Source organism: Bidens hawaiensis, unplaced genomic scaffold, assembly GCF_021521415.1.
Source record: "Bidens hawaiensis isolate Kalapana, Puna unplaced genomic scaffold, B.hawaiensis_p1.1 tig00016035_1, whole genome shotgun sequence".
In the NCBI taxonomy this organism is placed as follows: Eukaryota; Viridiplantae; Streptophyta; class Magnoliopsida; order Asterales; family Asteraceae; genus Bidens; species Bidens hawaiensis.
In genome coordinates, this window is record NW_027492451.1 from 12,097 (window position 1) to 35,065 (window position 22,969).

General features: G+C 40.1%; 1 pseudogene across 1 annotated transcript; it reads right to left on the reverse strand.

Annotated features, from left to right (window-relative positions):
- On the reverse strand, nt 1–16,744 carry LOC143550370 (calcium-dependent protein kinase 28-like; annotated as a pseudogene). Its single transcript, XR_013138314.1, has 13 exons — nt 16,666–16,744; nt 4,557–4,756; nt 3,739–3,869; nt 3,615–3,644; nt 3,418–3,429; nt 2,903–3,014; nt 2,705–2,783; nt 1,652–1,952; nt 1,019–1,134; nt 809–934; nt 634–696; nt 380–553; nt 1–310 (listed from the first exon to the last, which is right to left on the reverse strand). The product of XR_013138314.1 is annotated as a calcium-dependent protein kinase 28-like (transcript).
- Between the last annotated feature and the right edge of the window lie 6,225 nt (nt 16,745–22,969).

Below are 22,969 nucleotides of genomic sequence, written 5' to 3' on the forward strand. Positions count from 1 at the left end.
CACACTACTCAATCTTGGCATGAACTTCCTCCTTACTTCCTTCTCACTGACTACTAGCCCATGAAAATTTAGATCAAAATACGCACCATACTCAAAAACATTGCAACTATTCTTAAAACACCGTGCTTTTTTCTCCTTTACTGTATGAATTTAGCTAAAAAATGGACCATAGTGGCAGCCGGGCTCGGTTCTCTCAACTCATGCTTACACTTCTTAATAGCCTCCAGAAATCCGGAAGACTAATCTTTCCATCTTTGTCCACATCAGCTTCCTCTAACAGCGGATATATAGACCCTCTTAAACCCGTATGCTGCAAAATTAATGATAAAAAAATGGTCAAAGGAAAATACATGAATGGTTTGACCTCAAGAAAGCTTACCATTTTAAGTTCTACTGGAGTTATAAATCCATCTTTATCAACATCAAATTTCTCAAAGGCGGTTTTGGACATTCTCTGCCATTTTTCATTATTATGTTCCTCTAGTTGGTGAACATGAAGAGTAGCAGCTACAAACTCAGAGAAATCCACAAGCCCGTCCGTGTTACTGTCCATCTGTTTCACAACATTTTATAATAAGTTTATAATGTTTTAAAAGTGATCATATGATATTGATAATCAGATAACTAATCTACCGCTTGTAAAATCTCCAAAACACGCGAGTCTTTCATCTTCCATGGAACATCCTTAGCAAGAGCCTGCCATTAGTATATGTAACATATTATCACCATTCACATACTTATATAAAATAAAAATAAAAAGGTTAAAACTTCAGAAAGTGTTTATATTGGCTCACTTAATAAAAAAAACAAGAAAACGAAAGCAGCCTTGTCTCATTTCCTCAAGACTAATAGCACCATTTTTGTCTACATCAATGGCTTGAAATTGATCTTTGAGATCAGATATCTCTTCTTCATCAAGTGTGCTAGCCAATGCCTATTGACACATTAAAATGAAATCATTTAATATTCCCAATCTAGCATGCTTGTGACAAAAGTTAGATACGAAACAAATCCTTACCCGTAAAGCAATTTGCTTTAAGCGACTATATTTCACAAACTCACGCATGTTGGATAGAACCGAAATGTCAAGAGGAATCATAGAAGCATTTCCATTTTCTCTAACCCATGGATGTGCTGCAAAAAAATTACATCACTTTTTATAAAATCTTATAGAAAATAGAGAAAATTCACCCAGTAGTAACCAAGTTTTCCAAGTGTTCTACTAAAGTCACTCAACTTTCATTAGGTGTTCTAATCCTATGTAATTCTTTTAAAACCGTTTTTTTTTAAATTTAGTGAGCCAAATAATAACCAAGATTCATATATGAAGCTTGTATACTAAAAAGTGATATCTGTTTTCCAACTAACTTGAAGTGGGAGGTACTAGTGAAAAAAAAAACTCCCTATATAAGTCAAAGTGGAATAAAATTAAGCACTAAATAGTAACCGAGATTCATATATGTTTTGTTTGTCTTATATAATTTTAAATTCTTTTAATATTTATAAAAAATTTGCATACGGCTCGACACTTAATGACAATTGAGCAACTATGAACAACAAGAACCAAGTGACTTAAGGAAACCTGGTTACTATTTTACAAAGTTAACCGAAACAACATATAAAAAAATTCAAAATGAATGCATATACATACATAGGGCCTGTGCAGCAGTGAGTCGTGCTCGAGGATATTTGACGAGTAATTTCCTTACAAAATCTTTAGCACTATTGAGTGCTAATATTGGGCCATGGTTTGCGTCTAAAATCGGGTTTATTTCTTAAAACTTCTCTAAAAATACCGTCTTCAGTTCGATCCCAAAAGGGTCTTCGCCCACATAAAAGAATGTATGTGATCACTCCAATGCTCCACACATCGGATTCCGGGCCCGATCTACGCTTCAGTACTTCGGGAGCGACGTAATAAGCACTTCCAACTATATCTGTAAACTTTCTTCCTGCATTAGTTACACATTTCAAGCCAAAATAAAGATATTAGAAGTGATCAAGAAAACAATAACATTTTGCAAGTCATCATACTTGCAGGAAAACAATAACATGTTTCAGTTTTCACAATGGGTTCGGTTTTGGTTTTTCGATTTTACCAATGGGGCTCAAACTGAACTATAAACCACAAGTTCGGTTTTTGAGAACCATTAGTCTTGATTTTTTGAGTTTTCACAATGGGTTTGATTTTGATTTTTTCAGTTTTACCATTTGTGCTTAACAATCTTGCGCCAAAAGAAAAATGCCCCGAAATAATGAATTTGAGTAGGGATGAACCCAAACCAGTACCGAGCGAACACAATCAGTACCGGTATCGGTATTCGTTTCACGTTTTCAATATCCTTCAGTTTTGGTATTTTTAATGGTACTGGTACTGAACTAAAAAATTTGGCTCGGCATTTGGCATATGGTTTCGCTCATTTTCGGTATTAGTATTTTCAGTACGCTTTCGTTTCCATACTGATCTCATCCCTAAATATGAACCTAAAATTTTTGGGCCACATCATTTATAAATTTCATATAAACTACTAAAGTTTGGTTTTTGGTTGATGCAAAACCGATATCGAATAGAAAAATAAAACTGCAACCAAACAGAAAAATCATTTTTTTTTTCAAATAAAACCAAACCATTGATTTTATCAGTTTCAGCTATTCGGTTACGGTTTGATTAATTAAGTTTCTGTAGTTTGGTATTGCTACTCACCGGGTCGTATAAAGTCTGGTAGACCGAAATCTGTAGCCTTTAAGGGTGAATCTTCTTTTGGGGATTTGAAAAGGAAGTTCTACAAATTAAGAATACACATGTTAATATTTGTGTTGATGCATACTTTAAGGGGTGCTCGGGTGTGCATTTTGAAAATAATATATAATATTCAGTTGCGATGACAGTTAATTTTTTAACCTCCGGTTTCATGTCGCGATGTACCAAACCATGTAAATGACATTCGGCTGCAACTTTCAGCATCTGCCTTACAACAATTGCTGCATCTTTCTCTGTGTAACGACTTTCTTTCCTGTAAAATGGGAAAGAAAAACAATTTAATCTTGATGGTTTTGTTTGTATGGCATAAAAAGAAACAAATATTTGATAATGGGTCGAAGTCCGATATTGAATATAAATATCATGAAAAACTGGAGGAAATATTATATCCAAGATCAGAATCTAATATTGCATATAAACATCATTTGGCTTATGAAGTCAAATTGAGGGGTGTTCACTTTCAAAACTTTACATGTGCTGAAATATTTTCAAGAAAATTTGAATATCTTGTGCTTAATCTTAAATAAAATACTAGTAATCAAAGAATTATGGATTTAAATTCTGCACTCATTCTCAATTTATAAAAAAAGTTTGACCTCAAAAGTCAACATAGAATTGATGCATGTATTTCATGTTCACAAGATCCGAATTCTTACTTTGACAAAATCAGTTTCTCCGGTCCTTTGCTAATCGGAGCTAAAAATCCCGAAATGAAAAATACCAAAATAGGAAACCATCAACTATAACCCCAAAAGAACCAGATTCCGTAAACAACATAGAGGAAGAATGAAGGGAATGTCTTATCGAGGTGTTTTAATTTTGATTCAAAGGAAAGAAAGTGTGGAGTTATTTCCGATCAAGCAACTCGCCACCCTCACATAGCCTGAAACACACGTCTTCAGGTCAACTTCAACATTTATTCGATTTTACAAAGGTATTAAAATCGAATAATAAAGCAAATTGAAAACAAAACTTACTCCATGACAATATAGACAAAGTTATCATCTTCAAATGCATTATAGAACTTCACCACATTCTCATGACCGTTTAACGCTTGCAAGATTTTGACTTCTCGTTTAACATCTTCGACCGCAATTGGAAGAACCATCTGTCACAAAAAAAAAAAAAAAAAAAAACTCAAAACCACTAATTTTTATAGTTAAGTGCACGAATTCTCAATAGTATACAGTAAACTCTGCAAACAGTGACAGCAACAGAATTTTCAAAGCAATAAAGTGCTTCAATAACTATATCAACAATTATTGTATTATAAAATCACTAATTTTTTTTACGGTAAATGTTACCCTTCTATCACAAGACCTCCCATAGACATGCACCTCTACCATGTCAGCTAGCCATACAATAACATTAAGCCATTGTGCCAAATTTGGCCTAGCTTTTTTAACAAAGCTTTTAGCGTTTTTAGTTTTTATTAACTTGATATTTGGTTTAGCTTTTTAAGTTTATGCTTATAAGCTAACTTGAAGAAGCTTATTTGAAGATGGTTTTTTAGCTTATTTGAATAAGCTTATTTGTGTAATGGTGTAACTTATTACTATAACAAATTATGAAATGGTGGTGGATTAGTAATTATTGAAACAACTTATTACTATAACAAATTAAAGAATGCTGAATTTAACAACTTATTATCAACTTTTAGAATATAAGCTAATTCAAACACTAAAAAAGAGCTTATCAATAATAGAAAATAAGCTATAAGCAACTTTAAAATATAAGCATAAGCCAAAAATAAAAGTTAGGCTAAACACAGATACCAGATTCTTAACAAAAGTACCTTATTTTTATCAATTTTCTTGACAGCAACACGATCTCCTTTCGCTTTATCAACCGCAACATATGTGTACCCGAATTGACCATGACCCAACAACTTTCCGGTCGTGTAACGTTGGTAAAAATCTTTAAGGTAACCAAAGTCTGTTCTTTTGCCACAAGGGATCACCTTTTGGTGAAGTGTAGCGTTACCCCTGGCTTTTGCTTTATTATATTGGTTATTGAAGAAACACTAGATGACCCCCGGCATATTACGGATAATCTGGGGGTTAAGTAGATGTTTCCCACGAGGGTTAGTTCCGGCAAAGATGGTTGTTCTTCCGATGACCTGCAAAACAGACACCGTGAGCTCGTCACTGAGAAGGGGGGGTACCTCCTTGTGACCACCCTCCGGTGTGAGAATCAGACTAGATTGCTCTTGAATATAAGTGTATATTAAGAGAAATGACTAGAGCAGATATCAGATAATATATGGAGATATAAGATAATGTGTCCATACCATTCCAAGGTGTTGGAGTATTTATAGCCGAATGTAGGTTTCCAAGCAGGTACAGCCGGCTGAATAGTATTCCTGTTCTACCAACTGTGGGCTACGCACGTGCCATGCTGGGTTGGTGGGTAGGCAGCGGCTGATAGTGACCAGGCCGTCTGTGTACTATTCCTTTTCCACCAACTGCAGGCTATGCACGTGCTACGACAGGTTGGTGAGTAGGCAGCGGCTGATAGTGACATTAAGTAATAGAGCATGCTGCTCGTTGTACTGTTGTCAGTGAGCTGTCGCAGCTTTGGTCAGATCTTTTGTCCATACCTCGTCAGGTACAGTACAAAAGATCCTCCAGTAGCGTACGGACTGGCTCATTTGGGCGGGAGTATTCCCGGCTTGCTCACTCCTTCTTCAAGTGACATTACTGAATTATATAAGAGTTAAGTGCCTTGTGCGTGTAGCCTTGCTGCGCGGGTAGCCTTCCCTGATGGCTAGTATCTGTTGCTGCGGGAACAGGCGGAGTACGTCGACCATTGGGAGGCTTTTCCTGCGGGAACAGCTTGCGTACTGCGCGTAAGGATGTCACGTCTCTGAGCATGGTGGGTCCTGCGGATCCAGTTGGTTTCTGCGCAGACGTCTCTATTCAAGGTGAGTCTTGCGAGTTTAGCCTTTGCGCAGACGTCCCTGTTGAAGGTGAGTCTTGCGGGTTCAACTGCGCAGACGTCCCTCTTTGAGGTGAGTCTTGCGGGTCCAACTGGGCTCTGCTGGGACCTACCTCTTCAAGTCCCCCCAGTCCAATGTTCTTCTCATGAATTGTTAACAAGTGAGGTGAACTTTTGGACTTAAGCAAAGGGTTTTGAAAAGGGTTTAGTTTTAAGGTTTTCCATGGGGATTCTTCCCGCGGAAGTCCTAATGTCACGTGCAGAAATTCCCGACTTTTCTGCTTGATCTTTGGGTATGATGCGGGTAAGTCTGTAACCTCCTTGCAAGTCAGGAGCGTTGAGTTCCACTTGTGTAGATTCTCCATGAGGTTTTGGTAGTTTTGAACATAGTGATCAATTATGTTAAAACAACCAATTCCATCTTGGAGCTTCAAACAATCTAGTTCTCGACGTTCCCGCTATGCGGGGATGTTATTCCCGTTTCCGCAAGCACGGCCCAGAAGATCCTTCTTGGTTTCAATTCCCTGCGGAGTGCTAAGTATGTGAAGGGTTTCGCCTTGACACTGTACCCGCACTCGTCTTATAGTTACTTTACTTCCAAGGTATTCCTGGCTTCAATTCCCTGCGGGTGCTAAGTATGTGAAGGGTTTTGCCTTGACACTGTACCCGCACCCGTCTTATAGTTATTTGGTTGCCGAGGTATTCTTGGCTTCAATTCCCTGCAGGTGCTAAGTATGTGAAGGGTTTTGCCTTAACACTGTACTCGCACCTGTCTTATAGTTACTTGGTTGCCAAGGTAAGGGGTATAGTCCCGCTTACTTTTGAATCTTTTTTGAATCTTTTTGAATCTTTTTGAAATTCTAAAAGTTGGTGAAAGGATAAGAACGGTCCAAACTGTTGAAGGGACGGTTGCGTAGTCCGACGGTTTCTTCTGACAGTTTCGGGACGTCCAGGAAGTTATGGCGACGTGACAGTATATGGTCAATCCAGACGCTTTTTCAGGCGCGTGGGCGCGAGTTTTCGGGCACGTGGCTGAGAAGTTTACGGCGCGCGTCCTGTCAACAGCTGTTGCCAGCTTGCTTTTTCCACGTGTCATAGTTTCATTGCACCAGCGTTTTCCTCTCTCTTCCGCATTAAATTCATCGCATTCATTGCGATGAGTATATAAAGGGGGAGAGGGTGCATCTTAATCCACACCTTCACTTCACTCTTCTTCTTCTAAACGATTTCCGGCGAATACTCTAACCTTTCCGTCGAGCATTCTCCTGAAATCGTTCTTCACATCCAAAACATGTCTCCCGTTCATGATCTTGAGGCTACCGCCGAGGAGTCTGACGTGTATGCCGAGAATCCGTCGTCTACTTCTGATAAGGACGATAAGAGTACTGCTGGTGAGTGCCAGTGTGCTCTTACCGTCGACTTGTACCAGTACATTGTTAGGAAGTTCATGCTCGAGCCTTTCGAGCCTGAGTTTCCTAAGCCTCATCAGACGGTGTACGATGCCCCCAAGGTCAAGATAGGGGTGTATGCCGCATTCTTCGTCTATGGGAATCTCAGGTTCCCATTGACGAAGTTTGTGTACCGTGTTTTGGAGAGACACGGTGTACATCTGACGGAGGTACACCCAATGGTGATCGCCAAGATTCGCCATTTTGAATGGGTGTGCCTCATTATGGGCGTGGAGCCCCATGTCGACCGCCTGATGACCTTCTATTCCTGGAGGTGCATCCAGGGGTGGTATACCTTGGTCACTCGGATCAAGGGTTTGAAGATCTGCGCTACCGAGCGCAGTCTTCGGTCTTGGAAGCGGGAGTTCTTCTATATCTCCGCTCGCGTCATCCCCATAGCGATGACGTTCAAGAACGGGAGAGCTCTCCCGAACCTTCACGCCTCCAACTACCAGGAGGCGGAATGGTTCTCCAAGATTTCCCGGGTCCAGTCTCCGGTTTACCGCTTTGCGGAGTCCGGGATGGTGATGCTCGGGATGAGCCGGGTGTGGAAGGATGCTGGGGTGGAGGCGCCACAGATTCCCATCGTCCTCGAATACGGTTTGAACTCTATCCCTTACGGTATGATTCACATCCTTTTGCTGATTTAGGGTTTTTCTTCTAACTATTTCTCTTTTTGTTTCATAGGGGAATGACTTACAATCGCTCCCGCATCCGTGGGAGGCTGGTGGTCCCGCTCGGCTGGGTACTCATGCTCTTGATGAGAATGAGTTGCCCATCCTTGAGCAAACGGCGGATCGGTTTGTGGAGGTTTACCCGCCAGGTCACGAGATTTTGAGTGCCACGAGGCCAGGTAAGGACCTTTTTAACCCCCGCCCTCTCCATGCTCAAACCTCTGCTGGAATTCCTCTAATCTTGTCATCTTCTGATGAGGAATCCACAGATGGTCCTTTCTTGGTGAGGAAGAAGAAGGCTGCTGGCGCAAAGGGCAAGGCGAAGGTTGCCTCTACCGCCGATCCGGTGAATCGGTCTGACTCAGAGACCGAAAGCGAGGAGGTGGCGGGGAACCCTGGTGGTGGTGAGACAACTGTCTCGGAGGTTGAGACAGCTGCCACTTCCGCGCGACCAAATTCTACGACGGTGACTGGCGTGAAGAGGCAGGCTCCGTCGGGTTCATCCCCGCCGGTCAGGACCTTTAAGTTGAAGAGAACTCGTAAGTATAAATTAATCTTACCCGCAATTCCTTTCCGCCATTGTTTTTAATATAGTCTTCATGCAGGCATGGATGCAACTGCATCCAAGGTGATGCGGGGAGGAGCACCTCTGGACCCATGACGGTAGGTTTGGTCAACCTACCCGAGGCGACGACCCAGGCGGCCGCGCCTGTTTCGAGTGTTGGTTCAGTTGCTCACCCGGTTGAGGCAACTGTTCCAATTGTGACGTCTCCGCCGGCTGTCAGTGCCATATTCACTGAGTCCTTCACTGAGCCGGCGGTGAGTTTTTCTGCGGGTTCCTCAGCAGCGGCGGCCACGGTTGTGAGTTCACCTCCAGTGAGTTCACCACCGATGGTTTCTACCGCGGTGGCTTCAACCGTGCCTCCGGCACCGGTGACTACCTCATCCCCGGCCTGTTCAGCATGTATGTTCAGCGTTGGGGCTTCTAGCTAATCCCTGCCTCCTTCCCATCTGCCTGACCTCTTGGATGGATATCCCTTAGGTTCGGGTGATGGGTTTGGCGGCTACCGGCCTGTTGTCGACCCTACAGGTGCGTAGGGTTATTTTGGCCTATTTTTTTTTTGTATGTATATATCATCTTTTCCTAACTGCTTTTTGTTTTTGCAGTGTCGGATTCGAATGAGGTGTATATTCCGCGGTGGAACATCCGCCGGGGAACAACCCTTCGGACGGCTGTGGACTGCGTCGAGTGGGCGCGTCACGCGGCCCCAGTGGTGCACTGGGAGAAGCTATGTCAAGCTACTAGGAGGGTAGGCTGACAAACGAGCTTCAAATTCTCCTTGCCCGGATGCAGCCGCGCGTCGAGCTGCTTTGTCGTGAAAACGACAAGTTAAAGGCGGCTCGTATCCAAGAAGTAGCTCAGGCGCGGGCTATCCGGGAGGAGAACAGGAGACTCTCCGCCGTTGCTGCGGAGAAGGAGAAGGCCTTCAAGGCCCTTGAGGTTGAAGTTCAGACCCGTCTCGAGGCCCGTTCCAAGGCTACCCAAGCTGTTAACGAACAGCTTCGGTTGGCTAAGGAAACTGCGCGGAATGCAACCGAGAGGGCCACCAAGGCTGAAGCTGTTGCGGAGCCTCTGCGCGCCGAGAATGAGGAGCTCAAAACCAAACTAGAGAGGCTCCAGCAGGCTCATGACGCCTTGGCCATGGAAGACGCCAAGAAGCTTCAAGAGATCTTGGACCAGAGGGGTATGCTTGACCATACTGAGCGTAAGCTAAAAGGCGTTGAAGAGGCTGCTGCTAAGGAAGTGTTGCTTGCCAACCTTAACAAGAATGAAGCCGAACGCGCCCGTGACCAAGCTCAAGCTGCCCTCCAGGAAGCTCTGATTACCAAGGAATGGCTTCTACGAGAAGCGTTGTCGCAGGTATGCATAGCTTCATAATATCTTTACGTTTTTCTTTGTACTTAGAAAAGGTTTTGATACTTGTATTTTTTCTTGTTGTAGGTTGTGCATCGAGTCTTCACGGACACATCATATGACGATGCCATGAGCGCAGCCCTCAACGCTTCTCATGAGGATGGGGAAAAGGCTGGCTTCCTGCTTGGTCTAGGGTTCGTTGAGAAGGGCATCCCGCCTTCCAACTTCCCTTTATATGATGTGGATACTGAAGCTGTATATGACCAAGCAGTGAACCAGTATGCCGCCTTCCCGCACCCGGTGGTGGAGAAGGTGAACGAAGTTGCTGCTGCTGATGATGGGTTAACCATTCTCAAGACCTTCCTTGAACCGCCACAGCCAACTGATGGTGCGGGTACAAGTGGGTTTGGAGGGAATGGTCCTGAAGCTTGATCTTTTAAATCCCTTCCCACTGTTAGGATAGATTTACGTCTTTGTATAGATTTATATTCTTGTAGGCGGGAAGATACCCGGCCATTCTTGTAATACTTTGAATTTTTATGGAATATAAATCTTTGTGCGGGTAGGACCGCCACTTTCACTGGATGACTTGCTTTATAAACGTTATATGACTTGCTCATGCATATTATAGCTTAATTTGGCACTTGTTTTGCCGCATAAACAATATATGATTCGCTCGTGCATATTTTAGTTTAACTTAGCAATTTTCCAAGTGTTTTGAATAAGTTGACCGTTCGACGCGCGGTTGTCAATAGGTTAGTGTTTAGTTTCCTCTATCATGATTATGCGGGTAGGACCGACACTTTCATTTAGTGGGATGACTAATCTTTACCTATAACTGACCTGCGTGAAGGTTTTCCGTTTTTTGTGTTTACGCGGGTTTTGCCGCCGTCCACACGCAACGATGTCTTCACACTTATTTATGCGGTGAATACCGGCATATCAGTGTTTTGAATAAGTTAACCGTTCGACGCGCGGTTGTCGATAGGTTAATGTTCAGTTTCCTTTATCATGATTGTGCGGGTAGGACCGGCACTTTCATTTAGTGGGATGGCTGAACTTCCCCTATAACTGACCTGCGTAAAGGTTTGCCGTTTTTTGTGTTTATGCGGGTTTTGCCGCCGTCCACACGCAACGACCTCCCCACTTATTTATGCGGTGAATACCGGCATATCAGTGTGGAAAGTTCAGTATAAATGTAAGACCATCAGCGTCAATGTGATAAGGAGAATCATTTCCATTAGAAGTGGCTCTGAGCCTTTTCTTTACAAGTTTGGAATTGATCTACATGCAGACTGTGTAATTGAGCTTCCTTCCATGTTGTTGGGATGGGAGTGCCATCGAGCCGATATGCACCTGGTTCGGAATCTCGTTGTTTACGCAGTATGTAGTTTCCAACATTGAAGCTGCAGTTTCGTCCGTGTTTTCCCCAACCGGGATTCTACACGCATTAGTCTGCTTAGCATTCATTACGCCACGAGGTGTGCGAGCGTCCCATCTCTGACAAATGCTTCGACGATGTCCTTCAAGTCTAAGCATTCTTCGGTGGTGTGGCCTCTTGTCCTGTGGAAGTCACAGAATTTGCTCTGATCAGCGTTGTGACGCTCTCGGATTATTGGAGCCTTTGGCCATGGGAGCCTCTCGGTGTCGAATATCTCGGTGACGCTTTTGGTGAGTGGCGTCCATCTGAAGATCCGGTTCGACGACTGCATGTTATCCTTTCCGCCTAACCGAGGGTGCGAGCCGGATGAGGTGTCAAAGTTTACCCTTGACTGCCAAATACCTAGCTTCCTCTTTTTGTTTAGTCGGGCGGTAAGAACGTTGTTTTCTCTTGTTTTCTGGGTGTAGAGGTTTGTGCTTTGGGGAAGATCTCTACCCAGTTGCCTTTCCGTTTCCGCGAAGTGTTTAGCTGCTGTCATGATGGCATCCCATGTGGATGGCATGCCGTCTTTACCTGTTAAGGTTCGGATGAGCTCTGGATCTTTCACGCCCTGGATGAAAGCAGCGCGAACAAGATCTTCGCTAATAGCGCCCAGACTCAGCTTCTTTGAGTTGAAGCGAGTGATGAAGTCTAGCAAAGATTCACTTCCTCTCGGATGCAGTTGAGGATCGTCCATTGCTCTTCAGTGTACTTTCTTTGTTGACTAAAGTGTTGGCTGAACTTCTGTTGGAAGTCTGCCCAATCGTAGATGTGGTGGACCGGTAGACGGTCAAACCACGCTCTAGCCGCTCCAACCAGCGTCATCTGGAACATATAACACCACGTGGGTTCCGTCCAGTTGCTGACGGTTGCCCCCGCTATGAATCTGTTCAAATGATCGTCTGTGTCAGATATACCATCATAAGTGCCGATGTTGGACATCTGTTTGGCACTTCTCGGGGCGATTGCTTCCGCAATGTCCCTTGCAAATTTGGGCGTTCCCGCATTTGCAGCGGTTGGTCTAAAGGTTTTGGAGAAGTCGCGTGGGTTTCCCCCCGCGTTCCTTGGTTTGAAGGTGTTTTCGAAATTCCTTCTCGGTTGGAAGTCCGTTTCCTTACGCTTCCCTTTTGCCCTATGGCGAGGGTTTGCATCGGTGTCGGATTCCTCCCGATCATCGTCCGAGTACTCGCACTCACTGCTCATGTTGAGCTGTTGAGTGCTTCCGAATTCGTCAGCCTGTTGGATGGAACGTAAGCGTTCGTCCAACTCAGCTTGGAATTCCTTCTGACGTGCTTCCGCCCACGCTGTAACTTGTTCAAGTGTTTGGTGGGGGAGCCTCGTCCGTTGTCTTTCCACCTGGTATCAATGAATTTCAGGGGATGATTTACTCCACTTGCACCGGCTTGGGTAACCGGGGTAGTGTTCGTAAAATTTACTGCACTTGCCCCGGCTTGAGTAACCGGGGAAGTGTTCGTAAAATTTGTGTAGTCGCCGGTGTTCCTCCCAGTAGCTGGGGTTGTGGTTACCGGAGTTTCTTGGTCGCTCGTTGGCCTTGGCAACGGAGTAACCTTAACCATCTTTCCAGAAGTTTTGAAAAAACTGAGAATTAGTTCTAGCTTTTATGCACGGATGGCGCCAATGAAGAAACACTAAACGACCCCAGGCATATTACGGATAATCTGGGGGTTAAGTAGATGTTTCCCACGAGGGTTAGTTCCGGCAAAGATGGTTGTTCTTCCGATGACCTACAAAACAGACACCGTGAGCTCGTCACTGAGAAGGGGGGGTACCTCCTTGTGATCACCCTCCGGCGTGAGAATCAGACTAGATTGCTCTTGAATATAAGTGTATATTAAGAGAAATGACTAGAGCATATATCAGATAATATATGGAGATATAAGATAATGTGTCCATACCATTCCAAGGTGTTGGAGTATTTATAGCCGAAGGTAGGTTTCCAAGCAGGTACAGCCGGCTGAATAGTATTCCTGTTCTACCAACTGTGGGCTACGCACGTGCCATGCTGATGTTTGGTGGGTAGGCAGCGGCTGATAGTGACCAGGCCGGCTGTGTACTATTCCTTTTCCACCAACTGCAGGCTATGCACGTGCTACGACAGGTTGGTGAGTAGGCAGCGGCTGATAGTGACATTAAGTAATAGAGCATGCTGCTCGTTGTACTGTTGTCAGTGAGCTGTCGCAGCTTTGATCAGATCTTTTGTCCATACCTCGTCAGGTACAGTACAAAAGATCCTCCAGTAGCGTACAGACTGCCTCATTTGGGCGGGAGTTTTCCCGGCTTTGGGCGGGAGTATTCCTGGCTTGCTCACTCCTTCTTCAGGTGACATTACTGAATTATTTAAGAGTTAAGTGCCTTGTGCGTGTAGCCTTGCTGAGCGGGTAGCCTTCCCTGATGGCTAGTATCCGTTGCTGCGGGAATAGGCGGAGTACGTCGACCATTGGGAGGCTTTTCCTGCGGGAACAGCTTGCGTACTGCGCGTAAGGACGTCACGTCTCTGAGCATGGTGGGTCCTGCGGATCCAGTTGGTTTCTGTGCAGACGTCTCTCTTCAAGGTGAGTGTTGCGAGTTTAGCCTTTGCGCAGACGTCCCTGTTGAAGGTGAGTCTTGCGGGTTCAACTGCGCAAACGTCCCTCTTTGAGGTGAGTCTTGCGGGTCCAACTGGGCTCTGCTGGGACCTACCACTTCAGTTATAATAGTTGTTCTGTTTTAGGCGTTGATTCCTGTTGGGTTCTTTCTTATTATGTAAATTGGCATTATGCAATTGGCCACCAGGAGGATCGGTGGTGGTGCTGTTGAACCCACTGATCTTGGTGGTCGAAAAACAGATACCCATTTTTGAATATTTGACGTGGGTTTTTGTTAAAACTGGAGAAAATAATTGAATCTTTGACGTGGGTCTTGTGAAAATTGAATCTTTGATGTGGGTTTGTGTTGGAAATTGAAATTGTGTAGTAGAATTAGAAATTAGAAATTAGAACAGAAAGGTGGCAGGAGGGCGGAGCCCTCCATAATGATTGATGATGAAGTTTACAGCTTCCAATCGTGACCCCCAAAAGGATTGGTGGCCAATGAAATTGATGTACTATTCAAACTCTTTCTAGAATGATTTCGGTCCCATTCGTCTTTGGTCCCATATTCCGAGACATGGGTATGGATGTCAAACAAACGGGTTATTATATAATCCAAAAATTGAAAAGTAGCCAGGTATGAAAGCAGATTTAAGATTAGGGGTGAAAACAAGCCGAGCTGCTCGTGAGCGGCTTGAAAAAGCTCGATCGAGCCGAGCTTAATCAAGCCCGAGCTCGAGCCTAAAAATAAGCTCGTTTGATTCACTTATCGAGCTCGAGCCGGCTCGCGAGCCTAAATGAGCCTGTCATTTATATAATTTTTATAAAAATATATATTTAATAATTATTAATTATTTCATTACAGTTAGCTTACCTCTTCATTTGATTGTAGTGGCTTTGTGGGTCGATTCCACCATGCCCGCCTAAATCTCATTAAATTGTTGACCGACAATGGTGATGAGGATTCAGTTGCTCGTACTCGTGGACAGTTAAAGCTAGAGTAGATTTAAGTAGGTCGTTTGTAGTATATTAATTTAATAATGACTTAGATTAGTATGATCAAGGTTTTAGCTTGATCATGGTTTGAGGGAAGGTTCATGATCTTAACATGAGAATGCAGGAAGCAATACTAATCTATCAAAATTGAGAATGTAGAAAACAATATCAATTACAATATCAATCTACATAAGCAATGTTTTATAATAACAAAGAAAAAACTTAATAATAGCAACAAAAGAATTAAAATTAGCAACAAAATAATAACAACAAATACTTATAACAGCATAAGAAAAAACCTAATAATAGCAACAAAATGTAAATCAACAAATACTTATAACGTCCCATAATCGGAAATCAATAAATACGAACAAAAAGTAACATCAAACAATAAAAACAATCATAGTAATGTAACACCCCGGCTAAAGTGGAAACGCCTGAGTATGACGTACAGATTGTTCAAAACGCATGTGACACTATTAAGTGATAATATTATAATTAATTAATTTACAAGTCAAGTACACAAGTTTGCAATAAAGAATACAAGGAAAATATAAATATAATAAACATTTTGTCTATTTGTTTAAGTAACCTAAGCCTAGTGTCTTCATCAAGCTTCATCCTCTAATAATGGTACCTGTAGCATATATATATACATATATATATATATATATATATATATATATATATATATAATACGGTCAACTAATTTAATAGTTGGTGAGTTCACACAAGTTTTATATAAGTACGTAAAAACCATGCAATTCCATGAACAAGTGCAATCGAGCAAGTAAGGTCCTTTCCAGTTGGTAACAACCAACATACTCAGATAATCGCGCAAGTAAGGTCCTTTCCAGTTGGTAACAACCAACGTACTCGGATAATGAGGCCCTTTTCCACTCATAACAAAATGGTCCTGAGTGCAAAGGGGGCCTATAATCATACTTATTAAGGCAACCATGATCAAGTAATTCTGAGCAAGTAATCAAGTAAACGCACAAGTCCATTATATGAATTGCAGTTTTGTAAATGACTCGATAAACCATTGAATAGATAGGATATATATGCTACCCCAAAATGTATAAAAGCATTGAAAATGGGGTGTGAGAAACTCACCCTGAAATTGAAGATAAACATTGCAATGAAAACCGAAAGCATGATAACAAAACCACAACAACCGAAAGCGCGTTAAAAAATTCGAAACGGTTGAACTTCTCGAACAATAATTAAAACAAAAACAAAATCTAACTATTGGGATTGAAAAGGTTATATACATTTGGTTAACGGGATATTTTATTTTGAAAACGAAAGTGCTAACGAATTATAAAGTTTAACGAACAATAAATAAATACATAAATGTTTTACGAGTTTAAACAATACTTGACGGGTTTGAAAGATTGGTTTTTAGGTGAAAACGATAAATGTAATTTTATAATTGATTTTATGTGATTAAAATAATTTTATTTGATTTAAAATGTTTTATAAATGTATTTGTATATTAATATAAAGAAAAGTGTTGCATTGACCTGGGTTCATACCCGAGTCTAAGGTTTATCAACAAACATACTGTAACGCCCGTAAATTTCGTTAATCGGCTCGATCGTTTATAAATGTTCATTTAAAAGCCAGGGTTTCATCTTTCTAATGTTGAGCCTTGTAATACGTTTCAAAAGTCCGTTTATCCATCCTTTTGCTCGAAACATCGCCTCTTATAACTTAAAGCATTAGATTAGAATGTAGCACCCGACATTTTCATTTAAATGACATGCACGTTGTAGAGTTTGTATGTTTATCGGGTTTGATCCGGCATTCTTCGGGGACCTCCTTGTCATCCTCTTAAGTTAAATTATTTAACCCTTCATCCAAGTTATCACATTTTTCAAGTTAAAGGGGCCTAAGTGTAACATTATTATAATAAACCCTAACCTCCTTCCTTCTCCCTCCTCACTACTGATCGGCAGCAGCTCCAAGCCGCCCACCTCGATTTTCGTGCAGCTCCGGCCATGTCCAGCCATCCCGAGTCTAATCCAAGGTCAGTTTTATGATTCCTCATGTCTTTACACCTTAATTGATCATATTAACGCGTTTATTGGTCGTTAAGGTTGAGTTTTGATTATAACAATTTCTGACAGATTCGTACTCGTTTATTGTAGGGCCTGTAACTTGATAATAATCCATTGTTTTTGATCGATTCTCCCTTCCATGATGTTCTGCTTTGAGTCTAGTTTCCAGAAACATATAATACGTAATTTTTGGACGAGGTTTGAATACTTTTTATGATTTTATAAGATCGAGTGTCAAAGCTGATGCGGGATGACGGATTCTGGTCTGTCTTCCCGACATCATAACCCTTTTTTGACAAGTCTAAATTGGTTGGTTCCACTTCTGGAAGTTAATATTTTGAGTTAGGAACCAAATCCAATTAGAATCGTTTAATTTGGCTAGGTAATGAATTTTATAAAAATAAAACCATTTTGTTGCGCGCTGAAATAGCTGCACATACCTTTCTGTGTTGGAGGAATTTTTTTGATTTTTGTGTCCACTAGAAAGATATAATAAAAATATTTTTATAAACTTAATATATTTATGCAACACTGGTAAAAATTTAATAATTTAATTCCATGGTTTTCCTATGTAATAAAACACATCTTTGCATGCTAAAATCACCATGTTGTATTCGTTATTGATCGATAAGTTCGTTTTAGGCTTAACCGGGGGCTGCCCTTTCTCGCATCTTTCGGGGCTGTTATAATGAAGTTCGTGCTCCGTCATCTTCTTAGGTATGTCTAGTGTAATATACTTTAGTATCATGAGTTTTGGCATTCGTTGGATTTGTCAACTGTTGATGAAGTGAAAACTAGGTTTCAGTTGTCTAGTTTGTCAATTGTTGCATCTAGCGCGCGTTGTTTGAGGGAATTAACAACCATTTTGGATGTTGTAGCCTCGGTATGATTTGTTGGCTATGAAAAACTATATTTTTATGTTATTGGGCTGAATTGGTTGTCGGTTACTCAAACGTGTCGGTACGGCGCAAATTCGCGTTCATTGGTAATTTGTGCATCGTGCTTGCGAATTACCGACCCATCCAACTTGTGTAGCGTTGTGTGGACTTGTTGGCTGTTATTTTACTAAATTTGGTCCACATGGGGCCGAGTCGGTATCTAAGTGCATAAACAACCCGTTAATGCGCATATTCGATAAAATCAACAACTTTCGGGGGTAAATTGGGAACCCTTTGTCCCCGGGATTAACTAAGTGTGGTTTTGGTAAATACATGGCCTCGGGGGATGACGTAATTGAATTTGGTAATGTCAAGGCTTTAGGTCAATCTAATCATGTTAGAACGTCTCGTAGGATAAACGAGTCGGTACGTTTAGTTAGTATTCTTTGTGTGCAATTCGACAGGCTTGTAAACTGTGGATTGGCTTTGAAGTTCTCATACCTATTGTTATTTGATTGGCTTGTTTCAGGTGAGTTCATGATGCCTTTTTAAATATTTTTACGTTTTGGGCTAGCATACACACCTTATTATGATTTTAACCGATTTTAATTCGTTTAAACTATTGATTTGGTATTGTATGATCTTGTTTGTGGTTGTGCCTTTATGAAGACATGTGTAAATTAGATTTTTTATGCCTTAGGATATTGTAGAATCGTTTATGGTCTTATATTCCTTAAGGTTATACATATTACTTGTGGTCTAGGCTCGAGGTTGCTATTAGGCATAGTATTAATTCCTAGTACAAAACGATTTTTCCAGATGAAACGTTTAAACTATTTTATATAGGCTTGCTAGTATATGGAAGGCCATGGGATGCTAATATATATATATATACATATATACATTATTGTTTGGCCTATATTTGGCGGAGTTGTAGTCGTTTCGACTACGGATGGTGCGTATGCTTACTTCGGGTTTGCATACGGATGGATGGTGATCTTGGCCGGGCCAAACTATACGAACCAGGTTCTTAAATCCTGTGGCGGGCCCTGAAAAGCCCGTGAAGGGGGAGGCTCGTGTGGCATGATCATCATCGGATGTTACGTGTTTGGGTTGTACGTGTGCTCGACCCTGAATGTTATACGTGGATGTTATATATATATATTGTTATATATATAGGGATGTATTTGGAAGGATGTTGATATATATATCTTTTGTATATGTATGTATGAGAATGTTTAGTCTTTGATAACGATGACTTAATGGATGTACTCTTTTTACTTTAAAAACTTTTGGTATATACCATATTTGTTATTACTGATATTGTTTACTTAAAACTTGAACTCACTCAGCTCAAGCTGACATTGTGTGTATGTTAGTGTGAGTTTCAGGTTTAGAGGAGGATTCTTACCGCTTGGACGTGCTCGAGACTACTTGGATGGTTGAAGGCATAACTAGTCGGAGATTAATACGGAAACTGTTTTCTTTTTATTTATTACTTTAAACATTTAAATTATGGTTTTGGGAACTTGGTTTTAGTACTTGTGATTTTCCGTTGTTTATCACTCTGAACCGAATTTTAATAAGATGAAATGGTTTGACTTTAAATTTTTGAGAATTTTTGGATATGATTACCAACTGTAGGACTCCCGGGGTTCAGGGTCTTACACATACTTAACCATCAGACCAGATTGGTTTCTTTGTTTAGGATTAGAACAGAATACATATAGCTTATCATATAAACTCATCATCTTCAACAATTAAACCCTAGATTTCAATTCCTTCAATCCGTTCTATGTTTGTTAAATCTATGCTAGGGGTTTTGATTGTCGGTCAAAGACTAGCAAAAACCATATAAAGATTACCTTGTATCGTTAAGAATTGACGGAGAACCGTGGTTGGCCGGAGTTGGATTAAAACGACTTGATTATAGATTATAGAGGTTAATGAGTTTTGAGATTATGAACTAGTTTATCTTAATGTGGAGATCCTATTTATACTACTAATTGAAACGTATAGGCATTTATGATCATTATTATAATTTGGCTAATTATTCGGCGGCATCGGAATTAAAATGCGCATATTATGGTGTTAAAACTCGTTATTGACGATGATTAATATTTCTCCATTATAGTATAAGGCCGCAACACAGTTTTATTGAATTTTAATACGCATTTAACGGGTATTTTAGCTTGCCGGAAAACTTCCGGTCGCCAGAAACTATCTCGCCGGAAAAATGTGATAATTAGGGGGAAGATGGGACATGGGCTGCACTTAAATTAACATTATTATATTTTAAATGAGTTTTCACATCTGGCCGCTGATCTTTCAAGTAATCTTAAAACATAATTTAAATTATAATTACATTATAAACCTTATACTTTTGAAATGTTTTAAGATAAAAAAGTTTAATATAATTAACGAATTGGATCCCGAACCATGAGATGTGCTAATAAACGTATTGAGAATTTATAATTTGGATATTTAATGTATTATTGTGATTCGTTCAAATAGAAACTTTAAATCCCGTAGATTCGTTATTTGAACAAAATAAATAAGAAACAAGCAAACGATAAACGTAAATCCACGTGTATATTATATTAACGTTGAACCTTAACCATGAATATAACAAGACGGCAAAATAGGTTGGTCTAACGATTACAAATACAACCCAATAAAAATAACGAACGACACGTAAAATACATGAAACAAACTTGAGATATAAAATAATATATATGTGTGTGTATATATATATATATATAAACAAAAACCGAAAATTCGAAATAGGTCAGGTTTTCGGGTTTTTTAACAATTTTATATATACATAATTAAACAAAAGCAATAACGTCGATCTTTGAATGATACGAAAGAAGCCACAAATTGGAATGTGGCAAGGACACTTATATATAGGATGTACTAGCGACGTATCAACCATGCCCTTATCATACTGCATTTGTCCCGTCTTTCAAAATCATTCCAGGTTTCGAGTTATTGCACACAATGTACTTACTATGTCTTCCATGCGAGGACTTGGATAATTGTGTGTCGAACCATAATTACCTTTATCGTCGGATGGTCCACATAATACATCCCATTGTGTGGGTTTTAAATTAAAATAAATTCTTATATGAAAGCTTTAAAATCAAGAATAATAAAATCGTTGAGGTCAAGGATATAAACAAGTCCTTGAGGTCAAGGATAAACGAAAACATTAGGTCCAAATAAAATCGTTGTAGTTTAAACGAAATAAATGATGTTTGAAGTTTCAATGAAATAATCGAGATTCTAGAGTAACCTAGAATAATAAAGAATGAACATGTTAAAGTCATGATCATCAACATAATTAAATAAAACATTGGAGTTGAGAATAACATAGTAAATAAATGTGGCATTGAGCCAATCAAAATATGAACACGTAAGTCGATAAAGCATTGGGTTCGAGAATAAGATAAATAAACTAAACTTTGATATCATAATAGAGTAAGTTCTTAGAGTCAATAATGACTCGTTAAACAATCAAAAATTTCCAATAAAATATCAATGTGAATAAAGGCAGCACTGAGATTGAAAAAATCAAATTAAATAATTGAACTTCGAGACCAAAGTAAAACGTTGGTCCCGAATTTATAAAACATCGAGAACAAAATAATTGAAACTTCAAGATCAAAGTAAAACATTTGTCAAATTGATGAAACATCAAAATCAAGAATAACAAAATGATTCGCATAAAACATTGAGTGGGAATAAAACAAATAAAACAATCAAACAATTCGTGTAACAATAATAAACTCAACATGTATATGGTCCTAATTTCCTCTAAATGAATACGTTTATGGGAAATCGGTTATAGACCGCGAGATTGAAATAACAAAGTAAACCAATTCAAGATGCAACTATGGATGAAAATATTTCACTAATTAACAGATAACCAAACTCAATATTTAAGTTTGTAAACAAATCTTCAAAAGAAACCGATATATAAAAATTATTTCGATAATGTCCAAGCAGAACAATATATATACAAGAAGAAGAAAGAAAGGGAAATAGAAGGTATTTGCGATGCTTGTCTTCTCGAAGATGGGGAGGTTGTTATAGGGGCGGTGTCATGATTTCTTAATCTAAACTCGTTGGCTTTGACAAACAAGGGAAAATGAGTGATTGTTGATATTCACTTAAGTTTTGATAATTGATTGAAAATGTCATGCTCAAAGTAAAGTAATTATAATTTAAAAAGAAATCTTTAGTTAGTGCTAAAGTTTGCGAAACTTTATAAAACTTTTATTGTAAAAGGTTTTTCTATTGGGCGGCGTCTTACTGTATTATATGCCCAAAACAGTAGCACATCCAAGCAAGTGGGATGTCGAAGAGCTTTAAAGAGTGATATTTTGTGATAGACGTTATCATGAGAGGGAAAACCTAAGTGAAAGATGTTGAATGATCGGGTTGTTCATGAAGATGTGTGACGAGGTCAAATGTAAAGATATTTTTACTTTACTGGTGATGATGGATAGTTAATGACTTGCTGCTGATTATTGAAAGATTGACCCATATCATATGCCAGTTAGATGATCGGAATGATCACCTAGAGTTGCTTGCTTGAAAGGGAAATCTGATACGAGAAGTTACGGGTTGTTGGTTTTCTTACAAGACTAAAGTGTTTTCTGTCTACACAAGCCTGAGAATCATCAATCAAGGGGGAGTTAAAGCATGGCGACTGATGATTTGTAATTAAAGTATTCAACGTTAACGTATTCGACGTTAAAGTATTCGATGTTAACGTATTCAACGTTATAGTATTCGTCGTTAAAGTATTCGACATTAACGTATTCTAAGATAAAGTATTGGAAGTTAAAGTATCAGACAGCTACGAAAAAGGGGGAGTCTGGTAGTGCATGACTTGTTGTCCGAAGCTGATCGAATAGGATAGGGATAGTTTGGTTTTATATTTAATTTAATATGGCTCATTCTCTAAGCATTTTTAGCGAATGAGGTCCATTAGTTATAGACTATGCTCACTCATTAGCCTAGGAGCACACACGCTAAGAATGTAACGTATGTGGCTCATTCGTTAAGTTAGTGAGCTCATTCGTTTCTACAGTGTAACGAATGAAAGCTCATTCGTTAAAGTAATGTCCATTCGCTAAGGGTTTAGCGAATGAAGGCTCATTTGTTATGGGAAGCCTCATTCATTAGGTATGTCTAACGAATGAGAGGCTTCATTTGTTAGATGTGTTTAGAGCTTGTTTGGGATTGAGTTTGAAAAATACTTATTGACTTATTGACTTTTTC